This window comes from Astatotilapia calliptera, chromosome 12 (genome assembly GCF_964374335.1).
Source record: "Astatotilapia calliptera chromosome 12, fAstCal68.1, whole genome shotgun sequence".
Lineage (NCBI taxonomy): Eukaryota > Metazoa > Chordata > Actinopteri > Cichliformes > Cichlidae > Astatotilapia > Astatotilapia calliptera.
This window is the reverse complement of record NC_137433.1, coordinates 18938753-18951819: the sequence shown is the minus strand read 5'-3', so window position 1 is coordinate 18951819 and position 13067 is coordinate 18938753. Positions and strand designations below refer to the sequence as shown.

The 13067-nt window shown below is 41.5% G+C and overlaps 1 non-coding gene across 1 annotated transcript; it reads left to right on the top strand.

The window, feature by feature from the left end:
• The first annotated feature begins 3790 nt into the window (after positions 1-3790).
• LOC113034058 (uncharacterized) lies at positions 3791-12653 on the top strand. The gene is made up of 3 exons (XR_013912639.1): positions 3791-3832; positions 4261-5143; positions 9204-12653. It is a non-coding gene; the product is annotated as an uncharacterized LOC113034058 (transcript).
• The last annotated feature ends 414 nt before the right edge of the window (positions 12654-13067 follow it).

The following is a 13067-nucleotide window of genomic DNA, read 5'->3' as shown; positions in this document are numbered from 1 at the left end:
AAACTAGCATTTTTTTAGGGTGTATAATGTCACTTATCCTAGAATCTGACTTTGTTTATATTAATTTTATCTTCTTTTTTTTTTTTAAATAACGCAAATATATTTTTATGTTGGTATATGTAAACAGTGTGATAATAATAACTTCAGCAAGTAAAAATTGATTTTACTTTTTAACTCACTAGGAAAAAACAATTTGTAGTGTTTAAATTGTTGTACTGCTGATAACAATGAATAATGGATTTTTGAAAAAGTTCATATTTTTTCCATTTACGGTTATAATTTCTTTTCTTTCCTATATTTGAAAAACAAAATAACATCAGCTCCCCCATGTTCCAATTTTCCTTGCTTTCTAAGTTAATATTAATAATATGTATTTGAAAAAAAGACTACACAACGATTTGTACGATGCCATTAGAGTGTGAACTGATTCGCAACATTTCTCTGTGTGAGAAGAAACAGGAGAAGCACTGCCAGAGTCTGACAAAATGACCCCAAGAGGGCGGGTCGTCCGTTTGTTTGTGACTAAACTGTGAGAAACATACTGCATAAGAGCGGCATGAGGGCCCAAAGGCCTTTAGTGCAACCTGTGCCCACAGCCCAAGATTGTGCGGTTTGTCTGACATTTGTCAGAGACCACCAGAACCGACAGATATAAAAGTGTATGAAGAAACTGTGGTGAACACACAGGTATGATCTGGGGAGGCATAGCCTTTACGCATACCCATTACACAGACTTCCACATCTTAGCTAAAGATACCCTGACTAGTGTTATTTATGGGGATAAAATCCTCAGAATCCCAGTACAAACATGTGCTGGTGCAGTGTCTTGGTGCAGGACAATTCCTGAACTCATGTGAACACAGTATTTAGGCAGTTTCTGGATGTCAAAGGCACTGACTGGCCCTCGGGCTTAGCCAGCCTGAATCCAACTGCGAACCTCAGGGGAGTATATCACTTTATCGACATCATCAAATAACGCTGAGGACTGTCAAGGACCCAAATGTGGGATTAGATCCTCCAGGACACATCCGCTGTCTCATCAGGATGCATGCCCAGATGTTATCTCACGCTTTTTGCATGTCCAGATGTTATCTCGTGCTTTTTTGCTGAAGTTCTTGTCACGAGAACTCCAGCAAAAAGCAAAACTAGAAAAAAAATTATTCAGGAGGGATAAGAAGAGAGCAATGGTCTGTGGACACCACCTGCAAAACCATCCCCTTTTTGGAGGTTGAGTTATAGTTGCCTATCCAGTGCACCTGTTGTCACTGATTTATGCTTCCTAAGTAGACAGACTGAGATCCCTGAAGTTTACTAAGTAGCTTGGTTAAATAATTAGAAAAGCTAAATTAAGAGCACATTTAAGGAATGAAAGAAACACTGAAAGAACACTCATGCTTAATTGTTGAGTTGAATGAAAATGACCGCGGTATTTTGAGGACACGACGAACACGGTGTGCGTGTGTGTGTGTGTGTGTGTGTGTGTGTGTGTGTGTGTGTGTGTGTGTGTCCCTGCTACCAACTGCCATGCTTTTGCTTTAATGAGGAACAGAACTACAAAGGTAGCCAACTAAGCCCTTCTTTACATATAATGTGTACTTTTTTGCCCAACAAGGACTGTGCATATCAGAGCGAAAATGTGTGTAACCTCTCTATGCAGCAGTGAGAGTTTGGGTTTTCAAATTTTATTTAATGCATCAGAACAATACAGGACAAATAAAAGAGTAGCAAATGGCAAATAAGTGAAGGTACTGCAGGCAAGCAAACACATAACAGATAACCTAGTGTGGAGATTGCAATATGTGTTAGCTCAGGTTTCTGCACTTTGATAACTTTCATATGACACTGAAACCTGTGAAACTGATATTCATTTTCCAAATTAAAAGCCGTCATAAATTAATGAATTAAACATCCTTCAAAATGCAGAACCCAGTTTGTAGTATTAATCAGTGAAAAGGTTGCAGCAATAGTGCATAGGGATGGCTGAACCATCTGCTCTCAGTAAGACTGCTCCTTCTCTATCTCTCTCTGTCTCAGTATTTCCTTAGCAATGATATGTTTGTGACAAATGCTGAAAAATGAAGATAGCTTATCAACCAATACTTTTTTACTCCAATGAAGCCCGCAAGGACACGCACTGAAACACTGAAGTTAATTTAATCCCCAGATCACTATCTCTCCATACTTTCAAATAAAGAAAGTGACATCTGCTGCCTTACCTACACATGGATTATTTTTAATAACTGACTCTGAAACAGTGTCAATCACACGTGCTAAACGACGTGAGCAGCATAACCACCCTTACCCATTATATCTCCACTTTAGTTAACTTTAGTATGCCGTTCTGAGAGGAATGGGTTCCTTCACATTTGAAATCCCATGATAACTGAAAAACCGCAAATCGATGTCGTTGTCTGTCTGTGGATGAGACAGCATAGTGTGAAACGTTTTTCTCCCTGTGATGAAAGATCCCAAAGGCAAATATAGCCTAAACAACTTTTTTTTATATTTTTCTTGCTTGCTTGCTTTTTATACCTAATGGATTATAATCATTATGGGAAAAAACAAAAAACAAAAAAAAAACCTGTAGTCGCTTCGGATACAATTGAACTACATTTCCCATACACATTAGTCTTTTCCCACTATTCTTTGCGTCGCTCCACGGCTCACCGCTAAAACAAGAAGGTCGCACTCTTTAATAGTGTACTGGATCAGAGGAGAGACTTCCACAATGCTCGGACAAGCTGTGAGGCGATTCGCAACGTCTGCTGTTCGTTCTTCACACTATGCTGAAGGACCAGGAAAGGTGAGCCCACTTCCTGACAGCAGCAGTTTTACCATAATGGTGGTATTTTGTGATGAGGCCTTGTGTGTACGTACAGCCTTAACGTTAGCTAGCGGTACATGGAGGTCATGCCTGTCAGTTGACAAGAGCGTGATTGTATATCGAGCCAAAATAGCCGGGCTTTGGTTATTTTATATTCTACATCTACGTTTCCTCCAGTTTCTGGTAACATATTATATAAACTTGTGGCAGCAAAGACAGAATTGATGACAGGGACTACGAACTTTTGGCTAGCATTAGCCATGCTAGTCGGTTTGTGGCGACACCGGTAAAGGCTTTTAGCTTGCTATGTAACCTGCCTACTTTGGAAAATTTGCTTAACTTTGAAACCAATCTGAAATGTATATTGAGAGGCTTAAAAGTCTCGTAAACACTAAATTGCGGATCTATTCGCATAGCAGGAATCTTAATTTCTGTACAAGCTGTGCTTCCGCCTCCTGCTAAGGTCAGAGCAGTGAGGGAGGAAGAGAGGTGCGCTTAACTAAGAGTTCACCCTCTATACTAGTAAGCATCTATCAAAATTTCTGGTGATTTAAAAAGTGCAAATGACCAAAAAATTCCAGTTTTACAAGTGTACATGTACATATTTATTGTAAGGAATATCTATTGTAATGCATGTTAGTCTTGGCTATTAAAGAAAACATTGCATTTTTTATTTACACACAGACTTATTACAGATCAGGGCCGACTGTAGCTTCTTTCTGATATTAAGGTGCACTATGGCGCTCTATTTGTCTTGTCTATAATTCTGATCATTCACAGGTGTAGTAATTGTGGTTCAGTGAACTATGTTCCATTTTCTAAGCAGTTGCCTACATTGTAATGGTCTTGTCTTTTTACAGAACCTGCCATTTTCTGTGGACAACAAGTGGCGCCTGCTGGGCATGATGGTGCTTTTCTTCGGCAGTGGCTTTGCATTCCCCTTTATTGTCGTCAGACATCAGATCCTGAAGAAGTAAAATGGCCCAGTGTTGTAATTCAGCCTTCAAGGTAATTACACCTGCCGTTTTTATCAAGCCCCATCTGCTTTTCGTTAAAATGTCAGGATGATGGGTGGCAGTTTCCTCGACATCGGTTTGTATAGTGACCTCAGATGATCGCAGTCCTTCACTGCACCTCTTTAGCCTTTTTCTGCTGTGGCATATCTTAAATAAATTACCTGTATGTCTGAGAGTGACAGTAACAAATGTCATGTGGGTTCATATTGCTGCTATGTTGTGCAGATAAGCTCGCACTTCAGCGAGTTAATGTGACAGTTTATTGCAGACATCGATTTGTATCAGGTGGGAGCGGGTCAGAATTGTTGTTGTCACATTTTCTCGTCACTGGTGTTTACTCAGAAATTGCTTTTCTGACAACCTGGCATATGCAAGTCATCTTATCGCTTACTTCCCCCATTTTCTTGTTCTTTCCCGTAGGTTGGCAGCTGGAACATATTTATCCATCAGAGTTCTATCGACGCTGAAGAATGGGAATCACCTAATTTTCTTTGTAAATAAAGTCTCCTAAAATGAGAATATCCTTGTCCATGTTTCTTGCACAGCTTCCATACATGTATGCGCATTGTTTAAAAGAGTCAACAGTGATTCCAGTTGGCTAATAAATTATAAATTATGAAACTTACTAAACGGGTTATTTCCTGGCAATAATGGGCTTCCACTGAAAAACCAGGGGCTGTTTTTGGCTATATTTGGTGTTTAACCTGCAGCATTAAATGTGATTTTTAGTTGTGTACTGTTGTTCACAGCCAGATTAAAGTTCTCCAGATTAATTGGTTTTAATGCAGCCTTGTGTAAGCACATTTTGTTTAGACTGGCCTCATGTTGAGTCTGCAGACAACGCATGAAAGTAGGTGGTAAATTTAAATCCTTTGTCATAAGCTCCTGAAAGCAGTGAATAAAGTGGGAGATTAAAAATCGGTGTGAGGGGGTTTGCAGAAAAGAATCCAGTCCTCCTGGTCTTAGAACTCTGATACGTTATTGTTCCAGCCCCCATCCAACACTCTGTGGCTCGGCGCTTCAGTTAAACTCAACTGAATAACCTTTTCAGTTCAATTAACCCTGTGCTGCTGGCTATAATTATCCAAGGACAAAGTATTAAAAAGGGTGGTGTAGCTGCTCAGTTGGTTTGGAGTGGTAATGTTAAGAGGCTTTCTTTGTATATCCATTCAGGTCTCCCACGTGCCTGCAGTCATCTTTAGAAATCGGCTAAGGTTACGTTTTCATTTCCTCGTGATGTGCAGCAAAGAGGTACCACCTAAGTTAGCCTAAAGACATAAGGAAAGAGACACCGGGACAAGCTGTAAGCACAAGAAACAATCTGTCCTATATCTTTTGCCCCCTCCCTCCCCGCATATCCTTTTGTGCTCGCGCAACTCAAAGGAATTTGTAAACCTGTCATGCTGTTATGTATTCCCTTGCATTGCTGATGTTATGCTGCTGTTATACCTTTCTGCCAGAGCAGCATTCAGGTCATGCGGCTCTTGCGAGGTAGCGATAAACTTATTGTACATTTTAATGGGGTCAACAAGTAGAGGGTTATATTTCATAGGTGTGTTGTATTGTTTGGCACATACAGGTTGACCTTTCTTAGTAGCTCAAGGCTTTTCTGGTCAAAAGCACTTCTCGACATATAAATAAGAAACAGCGTTATCACAATACCACACTGTGCGTGCAAGAACACAATTTATGAATCTCCAAATGCTTGTTAGTACACATTTAACACCCACATTCGCACAAGCGCAGCATACTAATGTAGCAGTCTGATCACCGCATGTCCCGATTAAATGCAGGAAAGACGGGAGGTCTTGAGCTGCATTGTCATTCTGCTCAATGATGTCTCAATAGGTTCTCTGTTTACCAATTAAAATGCTCCATCCATCTCAGCCATAAACAATCATCCTTGCTCAGAATGGTCCTTATCAGTACATAATGAACCATCACGGTTAAGTGTGCGAGCCAGCAAATTGATGTCCTTAAGCTTCTGACATGAGGCATACTTCACGTTGGCTCTTTGAAAGTGCATCTCAAAGATCACTCTCTGCTGCACAGAGAAAAAGAATGAGCTTTCAAGTGTCATTAGGGGAGAGGGGGAGAGGGGGGGGCTTATTGAAGTGATCCTCCATACAAAGTCTGCTTTTGAGTATCAAACACATGTCACCAGCTTAAAAAGTGACTGTTAAAAAGTCAGCTTCCTCATTCGTCCGCATTCCTCCACAACCAGCATATTATATAATAAAAAGAATGCTGCAAATTATGCGCATTTATTCTTTGGACTTAAAAGGCACAGCATTTTGTCTAGTGAGTTACTTTAATTCAATTTTGATACAGCAGTAAACATTTGAAAGCTTCACTTTTGGACTGTGAACTCTTGACAGTATGCCACTAATTGAATAGAACTGCTCGCAGCTACTTTAAATTTTGCAAATGGTTCACTTCAGTGCCACAGCACTCAGTGCTAATTTGGGAATGTCCCCAACATTTAGACCCTCTTTCAGAAAAAGAAAAAAAAAAAACAGGGGGACGAGGACTATAAAGACATGAATTTGCTCCCACTGAGGGTGCAAAATTTAGATTGGCGCCGACACTTACCAACAGCTACCAGCCTGAGAGGAGTGTCACGATATCTGGGCATCCGAGGGTGAAAAACAGGCACTAAGAAGGGAGTTCTTTCTCTTCCTAGTCATAAATGATCTATTCTCTGCCATTATGCACTCTAACTGGAGCTTTTAAGAATTCTAGTTGATGCCAGGCTCCAACAGCGAGGACCAATTAGATACAATGCTGTTATTTGGACAAGGACCAAGCTGCAGTGCAGTACCAGCGGCTTATGAAAAGTACAGGAGGGTGTGCTGGCACAGGTCATATTACAGGAGGGGTACTACAGTGCCCACAGAAGTCTGCATCACCCATTTATTATTATTATTATTATTGTTGTATTTTTTTAAGATGGGCATGCTGTATCTCCTCTGCGTGGCACTTTGAGTGTTTGCAGGAAGGAAGCAGAAAAAGAATGAATTACACTATGAGTGTGCACCCAGCATGCCAAGTCTCCTGCAAGAGTTTGTCCTGCTGCATTTAGTATGTAAGTTTGAGGGTGGGGGAAAGAGAAAGGCAGGGACTGCTATTGTGTGAGTTTGCACCTTCACCGTAGCGATATCTGCTAAATTCATTACTCTAGTTGCCTTTAAATGCTTTAAAGTGTGTACACACACTAATTAAGGCAAAGCACAGTCATTAAAGTCCATACCAGCTCACCATTAAGTGATTGTTTAAAGTCATGCAGATGACTGTGGATAAAACAAAAAGGCTACCTGCAACCGCCGGAACCGCAGCTGCAAAGGCTGACAGCCTTCACTGCATACACTGCATCCTCCCTCCTTTAACTTATTTGTTCTTGCAGTTATGTAAATTGTCTTATTTGCAGTATTTGTGGCTATTCATTGCAGTCTCTGTAGTGCTCTGCATCTCACGTGTGGAATCTAATTATAGACTCATTTGCACTTCAGAGGAGAAGATAGTGGGCTCAGCCTGGTGTAGAGCATGCACAGAAGTCTAATAAAAAAAAAAACAGACTCTACGTTTTATTGAATCCCCCCAGTAAGAGTCACTTTTCACATCCAGCCACAGCATTATAGTCAATTATGTTTGTAACTGTTAGCTGGTGAAAGCTGACTCAACAGTGATTGACAGTTTTATAAACATTTACTTCGTCTGAATGAGAGAGTGGGTGCCTGACAAATTCTCTCCAGACTAAATTACCCCTCTGGGGGGGATTGTTGGGTAACTTGGATGAGCTCTAATCAGCACTCCTGCACAGCCTCGTTCCACTGCGCCACCAATCGCTGTATTGCGTTGCAATACCGGGGAGTTCTCTGGATTCGGCCTGTACCCATCATATCAGCACGACGACAATGCGAGGTGAAAGCTGCTGTCTCCAGTCGCTGAGCAACACCTCAACTCTGCACTGTCAGTCAATAAAGTTACAAGGACACGATGAACTCCCAAGTTTTCTGCCAAGCTCGTCCTCCTCCCCCCCCCCACACCCACCCTCTACCTCCTCTGTTTACTACACTTTAGCTCAAAGATGCTGACGTGTGGAGAAGCACGGAACTGTCAGTGCAGGAAGATGAAGTGAACATGCGCCTCCCACTTTGTCGGGAGTGGGGCTCCACTGCCTCAGCCGGGAACTCTACACAATTAGTTCAGAGCCTCGAGGGGGATGGCTGCTCATAGGAGATGAATGCTCGCAAGATACAGAGTCAGCTGTCTATGTGAGCATTTTTGGATGTCACAGGAAAAAAGTAGCAATAATATATTTTTTAAAAATTGCAAGGAATACTTAAATTTTTTATGGAAATTAAAAGTCTGATTAGGGTAATCCTAGCAAGACTGAACATGTCTAAAAGCATTTTGTCAGAAGCACACGCTTACATCTCTGTACAGGCTTCATTCCACTCTGCAGCCCTTATGTTCATTAATGTTGCAATACCAATGCATGCACTCAGCTATCTTAAGGAGACCTCCCCCCTCCCCCTTTCATCCCTCCCTACTTCCTTTCTTTAACAGTGGCAAATCATAAAGAGGCTGTAAAGCCAAAGGAGAAAAATATGTCATGTGTCACGTCAGGTTTTTCTCACATTCAGTTTGATATGAGCAAGCAGAGACTTGGCGGGGATCCCGGCCGAGATTCTGAACCCAGCATAATCTCCAAATCCTCTCCAGCCCACTTCAGATCCCAGACCAGCCTTGAGTTCAATAATGTAACGCTACACACTGCCGCAGTTAATAGTAGCAAGTTTCAGGGTGAACAAGTTTCCATTTTAAATAATCATGCCCACTTCAGTCCACGCTCTCCCACTCCGAGCCTTATGTTAATGCCTCGGATGACTCCAGTGTGAATGGATGTGCAATTTTCCCTCTTCCTTCATACAATATACAGTAAATTTTGAACTTAGCTCTGTGCCCTCTGAATGAAAATCATTTCCTTTTATCTTTCATTTTACCAACCGCGTGTTATCAAATCCTTCCTGACGTGTAAAAAAAACGATATCTTGTGAATAAATAAAATGAGCAAGTGGATTTCATTTTTTGTCCCTCAGTTTTCTTTTCTCCAGAAAGTTATTATGTCGTGTTTTAGTTTATTTAGCAGGAACAAGAACCTACTAATTTAAACCTATTTGATGTTCCCAAACACCTTATTTCTCTCACTGATACTTCACAGAACATAATCTATGTTGTTTACCTTGTCAGACCTCCAAAGAATGTTATTATGGCTGTAAAGCAGTATGTGGCATCTGCATGAATATGTATAATAGTCTGTTTGCTTATTGACTTTAACAAACCCCTCTCATATTTGCCAGGGCTGGGTTTGTTGGGGTCCATGTGATCTACACAGAGAAGAAAAACTAACAGCGAAAGATATCTTTCGCTCGAATGAAGCCTCTCTGGAGATTTCTGCTGCGATGGAACTGCGTAAATGTAGTGCGGGAATAAGGTCTGACAATGTGAGACTAGTGGAAACAGAGAGCAAGATGGATGGCGGGGGAAAAAGGCGGGTTCTGTTGATCACTTGTTGTTGTTTTCGCTGCTATGACTCTCTTTTCTCCCGCTGACAGAGAGAAAATATTAGAACCTTTCTTCTTTTTCTTTTTTTTTTTCTTCCTCAGCCAGAAACTGCGTCTGTTGCTCTCCAGTGGTCTCCTTCTCTTTTTACTGTCACTGGAAACATTCAACCCAAGGCATTTTCACACAGCGAGAGGCATCTGCCACCACCAACCTACATATTCACACGCACATTTGCTCACATACAAACCTCTGAAACAGATGAACAAACATCCACAGTGCATCCACAAAAAACGCCGGCAAAAATATGTAAACATTATTTGCATAATCACACACATGCCTCCGCGAATCCAAACACACTTTGGGACTGAAGTCTGGGATATTCGTACTTAGCGTGCAATTACACTCAATTTTTTCGAGACTCCTTTTTTATGCTTCATATATTTATGCTACTTACAATTGCATTAAATAACTAGACTAAATGGAGCTGCTATACATCCAGCAGGTCTCTACCTGAAATGGTGCCACATATGCAAACTATAGCAATGCCTGTATTATAGCTCCAAAGCAGCAATAGATAAAATACCTGAAAGTACAGATTGACCAAAGAAGGCAGAGAAATTCTAATGAACGCAGAGAGCAGAACTGAGCAAAGAATCAGCACAGGTTTAGGAACCATGCAGTATATTTAGGATTGTTTCCCACAGGGAACAAATACCAGCCTGAAGTCTGAGAGTCAGCATTTTTTTTCCAGTTTTTTTGCAGCTCTGTTTACCATATTTGCAAGATTTCTCAGGTAGCTCCACAGTGGTCTCCCAGGATAGAGATGCAGAGGTGTGGAGTTAAGAGAAGAAGTACAGCTGCGCACTACTGTAGTGCTCCTGGGTAGCCTTACAGCTCCCCCACATGGAGAACAACGAACCACTGAGCTGTGACATATAATAAATAACAGATGTAAAATACTTGTCAGTGCCAAGGTTAGGGTATGCTGCATGAAGAGGAACTTGCTTGACTGTCATCAACATAAAATCTAAACAACTTTTTTTTTCTGTGCCTCTGTCCAAAAATTGCCACTCGTTGATATTAACGCTGATCGACTCTAGGCACGTTAAACTTTGAGGTAACTCGTGAATCACTGAGCTGCACAGTAAGAGTCCATACAAACACAATTCGATAGCACCACATAGCTCTTGCGAGTGCATTCGTTCAGAGGGCAGGATGCAACTATAATTGTTGCCTTTGAACGCAGGAACAGAGACACAATACAACTGACTAAGCCAAGACTGTGCTGTGCAGGGGGAAATCTGAATGAAAGGGGTTTGTGTCTCCCAGAGGCACGGAGCGAGGACTGGGGCAGAGGAAGGCACGGGGCGCACAGAATGGTTTATTTTTCTGCAGACCAGTCTCCTCCAGGATGTTCTTTGGACACCACCACAGATGTTTTGGATGTAACGAAAAGGCACAATTGGGGCTGGCCTGAGTTCAGTTTCGGTCTGTGAATGGCGCCTTTCAAAGGTTCTGCTGAACCACATGGTGCCCAGGAACTCGGGCACAAAGCCTCATTAGAGTTACTCGATGTTGCAACCATAAAGAGGCTCAAATAAGTCTGTTATTTATTTATTTATTAAGTTTGTTTACTTTTCTCTTGATCCTGAAGCGGCATAAATATTTGTAGTACAAATTAGATGATGGTTTGAACGTGCCTCTGCATGACACCTAATCCCTCCAGTACTCTGCGTGTGAAATACCTCGGCAGACAGAAATGTTTCTGCACATCCTTCAGAGCTGCTGTCAGTGATGAGGTGTTTAAAGTTTAAAGGTGGTGAAGTGCTAACTTTATTTTTACAGCGGTTACTCTGAGTTATACAAATTTAATTACCTTTCACTTTTCTACTGGATACGGACCGCTCAGAGTTTTGTAGGCTCTTCCTTTCGTTAGATATCACAGCTTTTACCCGTGCAGGCTTTATAACGTGAGTGACATTCCCGCTTTCTCTTTGCAATTATGAATGCCCAATCGGAACCTGATGTAATCGTTACCTGCTGAATTTAGATTTTGCACGTGCACGTGGAGGTCAACACAAATAAAAAGCTTTCCCTAGGCGCCGCAGCCCCTTTGCACCGACAGAAGAGGCCACGATATCCAATTAATAAAGGAGGTTAAAGTTGACTTTCCACTGGCTGGTCCAATCTCAGCAGGTGCCCTGGTTAATTTGGTGAACAAAGTCATGGCGGGGGTGGGTGGCCACTTAGGAAAAAGCGAGTCGGAGGAGAATGGATGGATGAGAGGAAGCAGGATAAAGACTGAGGGAAAGATTGCGGCCCCCTGACAGCTCAGCACGCATTGCAAATGAGGAAGCTGACTGAACAAAAAAAAACATCTGCTGAATGTGTAATGGGAGCGATCAGACCGGTTCAGGAGAAAACTGCGTGCTACATCAAACACCAAAACAAAACTTTTGCGACAACCAGAACTAGATAAGTCCACTGAAGTTTTTGTTTGTTTGTTTGTTTTTTACTGCCTCAGTGGAATGACTCTTTGTGTATCAAGTCTGCATGTAAATGTCACATTTCATAGACTGGCCTGGTGTTTGTTACATAGCAAAATACTGTTAGGAGCTTTTTTTTGTTTTTTTTTACATCTCTGCTTAGTCCAGAGTCGTAGTACATGATCAGAAAAGTTTTTCTGATGTGACATGTAGCTGTTTCTTTTTCATAGGCCTCCCCTCCTCAGCTCCCACGTGGATATGCAATCAGAAGCATCGTTCACTTGACTCTACCCGGGAAGCCAGTGACTCTTCTCTCTGCAAAAGGAATCCTGCGAGCTCAAAAACAAAAAGATGGACAGCTGTTGCCACAATACACACACCCCCTGTGACAAGCCGCCAGGGACGAAGCTTATGACTATATCCACTTTTTCCCTAAATTCACATACAAGCACTGTTGGCAGCTTTTCCTCAGCAGGCTGAGAAGAATTCCTGTCTGCCGCCTTTGTTTTTCTCCTCCCCCTCCATCTCTCACCCCTGCACCTCCCCGTCTCCGTCACATCTTCCACGCTTTGGTTTATGAATCCAAACTGACGGCAGGCAGACTTCTTTTCAAACTTTGAGAACAGTGACTCTGAATAGAACATGTAGCCCTTCGGCTCCTGGGGGCTCCAACACTCCTGAGCTTTCTTGAGTGGTGCATTTCAGAAGTGGAAAAAAAAAAACACATATTCAAAATAAAGAAAGTGACAAAGCAAAAAATATATATATGAATTTCTTTTCTCCAAAGAATTCACGAAAAGGTAAACCTAGAAAGCGCAGGTAATAAAGGGATTCGTGAAACTTGGGGGTAGCATTTGTTTAATAAAAAAAAAGAAATCTCAGAGAACTTTGGCCACACATTACTAGGATTTCACAGCTGTTTCATCATTTCCAATGGAGATCTAGCTTATCATTACAAGCTCTTGAAGGAGCCACTCTCAGCAGTATTATCTTGATGCAATGTCATCAAATCATAGCGTGCCCTTATTCTGAATAAATGTTTTCATCTAGCCTTGAAAAGCTTCCCCTATGGCTACAGCATAATATTTCATTACTTTGGTGTAATTTTCACTGGAATAAATTGAACAAAGTAATTTGATGCAGCCATGGTCTTTTAAAGTTTGAGATTGAATT